The sequence below is a fragment of the Phodopus roborovskii genome, unplaced genomic scaffold, assembly GCF_943737965.1.
Source record: "Phodopus roborovskii unplaced genomic scaffold, PHOROB, whole genome shotgun sequence".
NCBI classification, from domain to species: domain Eukaryota; kingdom Metazoa; phylum Chordata; class Mammalia; order Rodentia; family Cricetidae; genus Phodopus; species Phodopus roborovskii.
This window is the reverse complement of record NW_026126480.1, coordinates 32,390,136-32,400,888: the sequence shown is the minus strand read 5'-3', so window position 1 is coordinate 32,400,888 and position 10,753 is coordinate 32,390,136.

Genomic DNA, 10,753 nt, shown 5'->3' with positions numbered 1-10,753 from the left:
ACCTGCCTCTGCTTCCCAAGTGCTGGGATTAAAGGCGCAGACTTAGATTTCTAACAATGACAATAAAAGTGGTGCAGACTAATACAGATATCTTAGGTCTTGATTTTTCTAGTGTTGATCTGAATGTTTTGTTTACTTCCTCTATAACTGGAAAGCTGGCCTTCGTGGAGGTTGATATCTTTACACCTTTCTCTTTGTTCAGATTATCCAGCATGTGATCCAGCCCCTTGACTATTATGGACCACATGCTTATTTATCCATGGATGAGATCCTGACTAATCACTCCATCCTAATGACTCAGGATACAGATTTTAGAAATTAAGTGGAAGGCTAACGTGAACACCGGAAACATGTTGAAATGCTCGAGATGCTGCCATGTTGGAAAGCAATTTTTTTCTCTAATTCACATTTTAGTTGATTAAAGGAACAATTTAGACTTCTTGCTGTTCTCTCACAATGCAGTGCTTGCTGACCACTTCCTAGTCTGACTCCATCACTCCATGTAGGCCTGCCTGGCAGGCGAGATTTAAGTGAGAGAGCACATAAGAAGGTAGAGTAAAGGAAAGGTTGCTGAGGGACAACTAACACTAATGAGTCTTGGAAATCCATATGGAAGCCTACAACTGTGTATGCTTACACACACACACACACACACACACACACACACACACACACAAACACATTTAATATCCATTACCTCACGCAGGGAGATAATGCTCCTCCAAGAACTCATAGTTTATTAAACAAAAAGGCTGGTGTCAGATGTAGGATACCTATATTTGACTTGTTGGTCAGAAAGTTCCCAGAGATTCCAAAAAAATTACAGGCTACTGCCACTGACCTTGGTTACTAAAAAGCACTCGATGGTAAGACACCACACACTTTGATCACAGGACATGGAAAAATCATGCTGGTGCTGACCTGTAAGCATCCCCCTCCCTACTAGCTAGCCATCATAATGCCAAAAGGTGCTATGCAGGGTTGTTGAGGGAAAGGCCATTAATAGGCTTACTCAGTTGTGAACACCACAAGCTACCAAAAAAAAAAAAAAAAAGCCTAGTGGTGCAATAGTGGCGTGAAGCTCATGTAAGTAAACATCTTTCTCTTTTTAATTATTATTTTTATTTATTTAGTTTATATCCCAGCTGATCAGCTGATTTCCCCTTTCTCCACTCCTCACATTCCCTCTCCCCACTTTCTTTCTAGCCCCTCAAATCCACTCCTCCTGTTTCTTTTCAGAAAGGGCCAGGTCTCCCATGGGTATCAACAAATCATGGCATATCAAATTGTGTTGAGCTAAGCACCTCCCCTTATATTTAGGCCAGGCCGAGCAATCCAGTATGAGAAATAGATTCCCAAGAGTCAGCCAAAGCATTAGGGACAGCCCCTGCTTCCATTGTTATGAGTCTCACAAATAGACCGAGCTACACAACTGTCACATACATGTAGAGGGATTAGGTTGGTTCCATGCAGGCTCCCTGGTTACCAACAGCTTTGTTATTGAACCACTCCATAGGAAGTAGATTGTGTCTGATACTGTATACTTGCCCAACACCCCATGGTTGGGGAGAGAATAGACCCTATGGGAGAGCCTACTACTATTATTTGGCCAAATTAGTATCAAACTACCTTCTAAACATTTATCTCTGTACTCATAGATCAGATCAATTCACAGTCCTCATCAAAGAAGCTTGTTTGTATAATGGAGGGAGGTTAATACAGAGACCCATAATGGTCAATGTGAAGATAAAAGTGATCATGAAATGCTCAGCATTGAGTCCCTAAATGGGATATCTATATCACACTCCTCCCTCCAAGGCTTAGGGTACATAGTAGGAGAGAGGGGTGAAAGATTGCAAGAGCCAGCAGACAGGGAGGACTGATACAAAACAGTATATTCTGGACATGATAGAATTGCTTCATTCCTCAACCCACAACAGCTATGGTGCCTCCTCAAGATGAAGCCAATCAACATGCCAGCACCAATGGGGAAGAAGTTTAGGAAGCTACCCACCTAACTACTATCCACTGACTGTTGATAATGGCTGAGGAAGGGAGAGTCAGTTTTCTTCAAGGGTTACATCACCTAGAAGGTTGCACATGCTTTGGGGATGGTCCTTACATCCATGCACTTATGAGCACCATTACACTCTGTGAGTTACTAAAAACAAATAAGAGGATATAAAGTTGGGGAGGAGTCTGGGAAGAGTCGCTAGGGGGAACAGAGAATAGATATGATCAAATTATATTGTATACATGTATCAAATTCTCAAATAATAAATAATTTAAAAAATTTTAATACCTGAATTCCATGTAGCCAAGGCCAATGTTTGTATTTCTTTCAGTAAGTATTTTATTCATATGTATTCATAAAGCTTTTCAATGGGGTTAAGTATGATTTTGCATACACACTGTAGAATGCACTGATGAACTCTGACTTTCCTGTGTACTTAACAGTATGGGGCAGACAAGGAAAGAAGTCAAGGAATTAAAGTCCACTGTCTATGTCTGATTTAAAAATGTAGCTAAAGAGGTAAACCCATTTAGAAATCAAAGGACACACTCCTCTTATGTTGTTGTTTTGGAAACATCAACTCAAGAAAAAGAAAGGTCTTCCCCTTACCCCCAGCAAGAATTCTATATGTAGCAAACTAAAGATACAAGAGAAATGTCTTCTTTTAAAATCCTCTTTGGTTTAGTACACCAAACAAGATCCCATCTAAATTTGCAGAGGGGAAGCAACAGTCACAAGGCATCATACAGTTCATGGCTCATGACTGGAAAAGCACCAGAAGTAAATAATAAAGTGCATAGTTCTCTGGGCTTCATTTTCTTTCTTTGGGTTGTTGGATAGAATTACCATATGGCTGTGAGAAACCGAAGTACATTTATTTCCCTAGTGCTAGAATAGGACAGAAGCCACACGATGCACAAAGTCATCCTGCTCTAAGTCACATGCTTTGAAATTTGTCTGTCTTTATAAAATAAGGACTACTGGGTCTAAACTGCAAGGGATTGTTGCATCCAAGTTGGTTTTGTTTGTCTTTTACCCAGATCCATTTGCCTCAGTACTGTGCCCTGTATGTAACTAAAAAAAAAAAACAAGGTATTGGGCTGCTGTCCATGGTACTTAAAAGAAGTTGGCTGTGGAGAACTCGGGGTGGGAAGTTGCTGTGGGTAGCAAGAACCTCAATGCAGACCTGCCCTTGAGCAAAGGAGAAGGCTGGATGAGGAAAAAAAAATGCTGACTGGCCCACCTCAGTCCCAGGGTTAGGGGTTATATAGATCTTGCAATTCATAGATATTGGTTCCAGTTTACAGTTCGGTTTCTAAGAAAAAAAAAAAAAAATGAAAGTCCAGAACCAGTGTTAATGAAGCTATGAAGCTCAATTGTCTTAGAATTAACCTTGGATTAACCAGTAATACTGCCATTTGCCTGTGTGCGGGGTGTCCATGTTTCAGGAGGATGGCAGAGCTGCGTTTAAGTAATTTGGCTCTAATGAGCCAATATTTGATAGGCCTCCTGTTCTAGTTGTAGCTTCTACAGCTGTGATAAAACACTGCAACCAAGAGCAATTTGAGAGGGAGCAGGTTTTATTTCTCTTACACTTCTACATAGTCCATTATCCAAGGAAGAAGCCAGGGCAGGAACTTAAGTCAGGAACCTGATAGCAGGACCTGAAGGAGGAATAATGTTTACTGGTTTGTTCCTCATGGCTTTCTCATGAAAGAATCAGATCATTTGAAAAGTCATGGCAACTTTTATTGAGTGCTCACTACATGCTTGTCTCCATTGTGCATAATTTCCCATCATTTTATCCCTGTAACAATGTGCTGTAGGAAACATTATTTTAATTCTGCGGACAAGGAAAGTAAGACCAGAAAAATAAAAATAAAAAGGTTAAGTCTTGGGATGTAAGACCAGGTATTCTGTTAGAGATATATGTTTTTAATAAGTACACCCAACTACATTTAACAATGGGCTATGATGAATTCTGTAACATTTAAACACAAGCCTAAATCCTGTGAGCATAAGGAAGACTTATGATCTCCTAGGAGAACCAACAAGGACTTCATTAAAAAAAAAAAAAAAAAAAAAAAAACCCTAAATACTGGCTCACAGGAACAACATCTACCAGAGTTTAAAATAATGTTTTGGAAAACAATGGAACAATGGGTAAAAGTGCTTGCCCTGATTAATAATCATTATAGCTTTAATAGACTCACCAATTAGAGTAAGTGACATGTATATCAGGACATGTCTGCAAGGCCTTAGGTTTCCTAGTCAGACCTACCAAGTCCTAACTGAATCATCGTCTAGAGTTCAGTCACTTACATCATATGCCTGCCCCAGCCCTCACTTTGTATGTATATATGGTTGACATCTCCATATCACACTTAGTCTGCATATTGTTTTTAGATTTCTGAGATTTGGATTGAAGGATCTTTTGATTAGCTTATTTTTCAAAAGCTTATGAGAAATTTTTTTCAGAATTGGGCAAATTGAAATGGTACAGAATATCTTGTTGTAATTTAAAGCTAAATTTTTCACGTGCATGTGTGTGTGTGTGTGTGTGTGTGTGTGTGTGTGTGTGTGTGTGTGTGTGTGTGTTGTGCAATGCACATGCATTTTTAGACAGGGTTTTGAACCCAGAGCTCATTGAATGTTTAGACTGGCTGTCCAGTGAGATTCAGAAACCTATCAGGGATACAGATGGACACTACCATGCACAGTTTTTATGTGGGTACTTAGGATCCAACCTCAAGTCTTCATGACTGCATGGCAAGGACTGTACCTACCAAGTCATCTTCCCTTCCATCAAACTCAATACTTTATTCCAATATGCAAGGACTTCATAAACAAATCCCTCTTTGTCTCTTCACCTCTTTGCTCTGACAATCCTAGTCCTCAGTTATACCTCATTTGCATTTTTCTCACTGTGCTACATTTCAGGCTCTCAGAAGTTTCTGTAATTTTTATGTGTTATCTGCTCCATGTAACTGTGTCCTTATGCTGCATACACAGATAGTTAAAACAACAGCACAAAATTTTAATAATATATATTTAGAAGAAAGCTTTCCATGATCCCCATATATCTAAATATATGGTATACACCTATCTCTTGATATATCTATGCATCTATGTGTACATACATATGTGTCTTAGCACAGAGGCTGAGAAAGAACCAACTGATGTCTGCTGAATTAACCTCCCAATGAAAGTATAAACTGTGAGAAGAAAGTAAAATATTGCTCAAAGGGGGAACTTGAGAATGAAGTCTTTAAGGACTGGGGGAGATAAAAACATAAAGTGAGACTGAAAATCCTGCTGGACTCTCACAGAGATCTACTCAATGGAAAGCAAATTAGAAAGGAAGACACATTTCCCCCTAATGCAAGCCTTGGGCAGAAAGGGAAGTACTCGAATGCTGCAGAGAAAGTACAATCCTAATAACAAAGTGAGAAGAGTTGAGCTTTGAACAGAGATCCAAAGTGAAAGAAGAGTTAAAATATTTATAAGTATGAAAGCAAGTGTTATGGTATGTACTAACCAATGGGCCAGCCACGCAGTGTTTGAGCAACTCTCTGGAGCCAGGCTTTTGAAGATATGTATGAGAAAGTAGGATGTGAGCATCTGTGGACTGATCATAATCTCTCTCTGATAAAACTGAACACTGTCCTCTGTCATTGTACATGTTTGTCCTTGCTGTCCACAGCAAATTCTTTGTTGGCTGAGCTTTAAAAAGATGAAAGGTAAGAGAGAGAGAGAGAGAGAGAGAGAGAGAGAGAGAGAGAGAGAGAGAATGAAAAACCCCATTTCACTAAGTTTCAGAGGTTACCTTGCAATAATTGATTTGAATCAAGACAAGCTGCCTCCTCTTTGCCAAGGCCATGGGTGACTGTTAGCTGGACCATGGTTAAGTGGGCAGGATGGCAATGAAGTGATGAGTGGCTTTTCTCAATCATGGCTGCATTAAACCCATTTTTAAAGAGACCACTTTCCTTACAAAATGCTTAATAATTTTCAGAGCCATGGAGATGACAACTAAGATTACAAATTCAAAAGGGAATCTAAGAAAAACCAACGTATCTGGCCCCAGAAAGTCCTCAGTCATCCATTGCAGAGCAGGTACCTGGGGAAATGGTGTTTGATGTAAGGAAAAGAGAAAACTGGCCTTGGTGGTATTTTATTGCTAAAATAGATGTATGCAAATGAGAAGTATTTAGGGAGATGTAATTGCAGAAGAACCAGCCCAATGATCTTGTACATTCTATGTATCCCTTCATCTCCCACTGATACATAAGTTAACATGAAAAGGGATAAATAATGTCCTTTGGGTGTTTACAGTGTCCCTGGGACTCTGATAATATTTCATTTCACTTCATTTTCACAAAAAAACCCTGCCAAATAGCTTCAATTAGCTCCAGTTCCTTCCTGAAGGAAGTAAGTCTCAGAAAACTTCTCCACACATACCAGTGTCACTCATCCAGGAAGATGAGTCTGGATTTGAACATAGTACCCATGTGTTATACTGCCTATAATCTGGGTGGGATAATGAAGACATAAAAGTAAAAAGCCTCAGCAACTTTAACAGTCTAGAAGAGAAAAAAGGCTCACTGTGGGTTACATTACAGTGTAGCATACTGAGTCTAAAAGTCCTAGGAAACAAAGAATGAACCTATTGCCAGGGGGACTGTCCCAAGAGGATGCTGGAAGAAGGTGGCTTCACCTTACAAGGCATTCTTGGTTTTTCTTGTTTTTTAGACAGATGTTTGTTTTGTGTTGTTGTTTCTGTTTTTTGAGACAGAGTCTGCTGCTATATCCCATGCTGCTCTGACTCTAACTATATTCCTGACCTCAGCCCCCAAGGTCTTGGGTTACTAGTATGGGCCACTATTCCCAGAATGCAGGAAGCTGTAGCCTCCATCTTCGTGTTAGTTTTAACAAATGGGAGAGAAAAATCAGTGCCATGTAACATCTGAGAACTTGCTGTAGACAAAATCAAATGCAAAGGTGGGAGAAAGAGGACAGAGAAAGAGGTAGACAGCCTTTCTCCTCAGTGTGGACCCTGGCTCTACATTGAAAGGATGACAAGAAAGAGCCCCCCACCAATGTGCACATGCTGTAGAATGGCCACACCCATTGGTGCCAACCACCTACTCACATTGTGGATACTAATGAATGTGATTGGTGTACAATTCCTAAAGGTTGGGTAGCACTTGGGAAATTACAGTATTAGGAGCAACCTCCTTGTCTCCTAGAGTACCAGGAAATGGAATTTACAGAAATGCTCTTGTTAAGCAAATGAGATGCTCAGAGTAGCTAACACACTGGGATGATGGGGGATGCCCTTCTTTATATGCTTCTCTTATTGGTTGATTAATAAAACACTATTTGGCCAGTAACCAAGAGAGGCAGAAAGATAGTCAGAACTAGGAGATGAGGAGGAGGCTGGATGAGAGGTGCCTCAAGGAGATGCCATGTAGCCACCAAAGGAGTAACAGATCTGGACATTCTCCAGTAAGCCAAGACCACATGAAAATACTTACATTAATAGAAATGGGTGAATAATTAAGTCAGAACTAGCCAATAAGAAGCCCTAGGCATTGACCAACAGTTTAAGAATGAATATAGTGCCTGTGTGCTTATTTGGGGAAAGGTGGCTGTGGGACCTATAGGACAATGAAAATCCAGCTATGGGATATGTAGAGGTTAAGAATTGTATCAGGAGACAGTTTTGTGCATATCCCCTATCAGGGAATGCTGTGAAATGTCCTAGGCTAGTCTTTGAACTCTGGTTGGGATCTTCCACCACCCTTTTCTACCTGCCATGGGTCTTAAAATCTCAATGTCCCTAAAAAGTCTCCTGCTATCCTCTCTAGTTGGAAGCCTCTTCCCAGGCACTCAAGGAATAGTACAAGAGTCAGAGACTGGAACTGAGCACCCCCTCATCAAAACTCCCTCCCTGTCTCCCCAAACCTACCTCTGCCTATTGAGATCTACTTGCTTGGTTTGTATTCTGCCCATCTCATTCCCAAATTCATCTCCCCACTGTTAATACCACAATCAACCAGCTCATTTCCCACTTGCTATGATTTGCTAGCCAAAAAAGTCATTTTTAACCTCTTAGACATAAAGTGTCCTCATTCAAAAAGGAATAATTGTCATTAGTTTTTCCAGTACCTTCGGTAAAGCACCTAACATACAGGAGCTGAAATCAACCCCTACTTACTCCAAAATGATTCTAGGCTGGCAGTTGAGGCCCAACTAAACTGAGGAGCTCTTCTGGTCTTAGTGAACATCCTTCATGCAGCTGGAGTCAGCCACTAGTTTGAGGAGACTGGCTGCTTGAAAGCAAAGATGGTCATTTTCCAGTGGGGTGGTCTGGGCTTGTTCCCATAGCAGCCCAGACTTCAAACAGCAGCTGGAAGCCAAGTCCCAGCACAAAAGCTCTTTCCAAGTCTCTCTTCTCATCATGACTCTCAAGCTCCCATCAGCAAAACAGTCACATGATCAAGCCCAACATCATGAGTGTGAGAAGGCATCCACCAAAAGGAATGAATATAGAGCAACCAAAGAGTGCCAGGCATATGCAAATGTGGACCATTACTAAAATCAACCCACTACCAGGATAATTGCAGGATTTTTGTAAAGAACAAATAATTCATGAATGAAAGAGAAGTTAAGCATGGTTTTTGATCTATTGTAAAGACTCAATAAATGTTACCCACTATCATGGTTTACAGGGAATGGGAAGACTGCTCTGATTTCCATAAGTGAAAGAAAATTTCAATTCCATTATACAGAAGTAAACAGCTAGAGAGGAATTATGTAAATTGTGTGTGATGTATCTGGCTGATTGTTGTGTTTCTCTATGGTAGAGTTTTGCAATATTATGTTCTGAAAGTGGGCATCATAGTTACCATTTGTCTTATACACTTAAAGAGGGTGGGTGAGCACACAATGGACCATATCCATTGTGACACAACTATGCATCAATTAACATTGTGCCACTGTTTACTGAGCACTTACTATGTTCAGGAACACCTCATGTATTATTTTCCTTTAAACCCCCAATCTTCTTGACTAAAATGTCTTTCTTTTGTATGAGGTGATTGTGCCTCAGAGAAGCTAAGTGATTTGTCTGAGGCCAGGCTTCAAATCAATGCTTCTCCCACCCCTGCTACAAAACTTGGAAACATACAGAGTTATCATAGATGGGATGGGGTGGTGACACTGCCATTAAAGGTTTCTAAACAACCTGTAACTCCACTGAGCACAAGAAGCTCCCATGAGTACTGCCAGAGATGCAGTCTAATGCAGTTGTATAGTTAGTAGGTTCCCATTCATGATACTTGACTCCACCCCTTAAGTGATGACATTTAGCAAGTTCTCATGGTTATGGTTTGCTCACCTATGATGTGGGATTCTCAATAAACCACCACCCCTTTCTGAGGATGCTTGTGGAAGTGAAACAAGTCCTTACAAGGCTAGGCATTTAACATAAGCTCACAAATATTTGCTGTTGATACTTTTGAAAGTCATTCACATTGTAACACCTCTCTGTACCCCACCCTCTGCAACACACCCTCCCAGCTCTGCTCAGGCTCATACATGTGGTGATTGAGAGCTCTGAAGCCAGATGCCTTGGGGTTCCTGATCCCAACTGTTAATTTGAAAATTTGAAACTCAAGTGCTGGGGTTCTGAATCAAGGTTGGCATGAAATGCATTTTCATCTTTAATACTTGAAGTGGACCTTGGACATTGATACAGCCTTCACTGATGAAACTTTGAAAGCTTAATTTAATTACCCAAAGACCTAGCCAGTAAGTGGGGAGTTAGACCTTCAATAAGACTTCAAAGCTAGTACTTGCCTCTTTTCAAGGATCACAACTTGACTTAGAGATGCCAGCCTCTCCTTTCATGTATAGGATTTAATAGAAAATTAAATACTGGCGGCTCTACCACTAAGTAGTGGACATGCCTTGAAATGATAGCATGATCTCTCATTTAAAAGATCTCAATCCGACTAACTCGCTGTGACTCAGAGACCCAGATTAGTGCATTTATAACTCTAAGCAGAGAAGTAGATGGCCAAGGTTCAGAGGACAAGTGACTGTGGAATCCCCAGCCCTAAATTGGACATCCACCTCATGACCCTTCCTCCCAACACTCAAGGTTCATGGCAGAAGTGGACACAATGGGTAACTGCAAGGAAACAGCATTTTCCAGACACAGCAGCAGAGCAGCTACACATACTGACTCAGAATTCTTATGACAGCATGTATAAGACCTGCCTAAGCTGAAGCCAGACAAAATTCCAGCATGGAGAGGGGAGGTAGCCTTGGAGTGTAGCCCCTAGCAGGGCAGCTGCTGATAACTGATGGTGCTGGAAGTAGAGTCTGTTCATTTTCTGTAACAGTGTAGCCCCTGATAGGCCCACCATGCTCCAGTGGAACACCGCACCTCCAAGAACACATAGGCAGCAGATACTGGAATTAATTATTTTTTTAGAGAGAGAGAACACAGTTGATGGGTAGGAAATGAAATGGGAGGAGTTGGCAGGGAGTAATATGATCATAATAGATTGTACACACTGCTCAAAGGACTATTTTTAAGTACTTCAATCTTGATCATTTATATCAGTCAATAATTAAGGTACACAGCTTTAAGGAAATATAGAACAACTCTCAAGAAGTGAGTTCTCTTTAGAATGCCTCAGAAAAGACTTAATAACCATGCATGGCAGC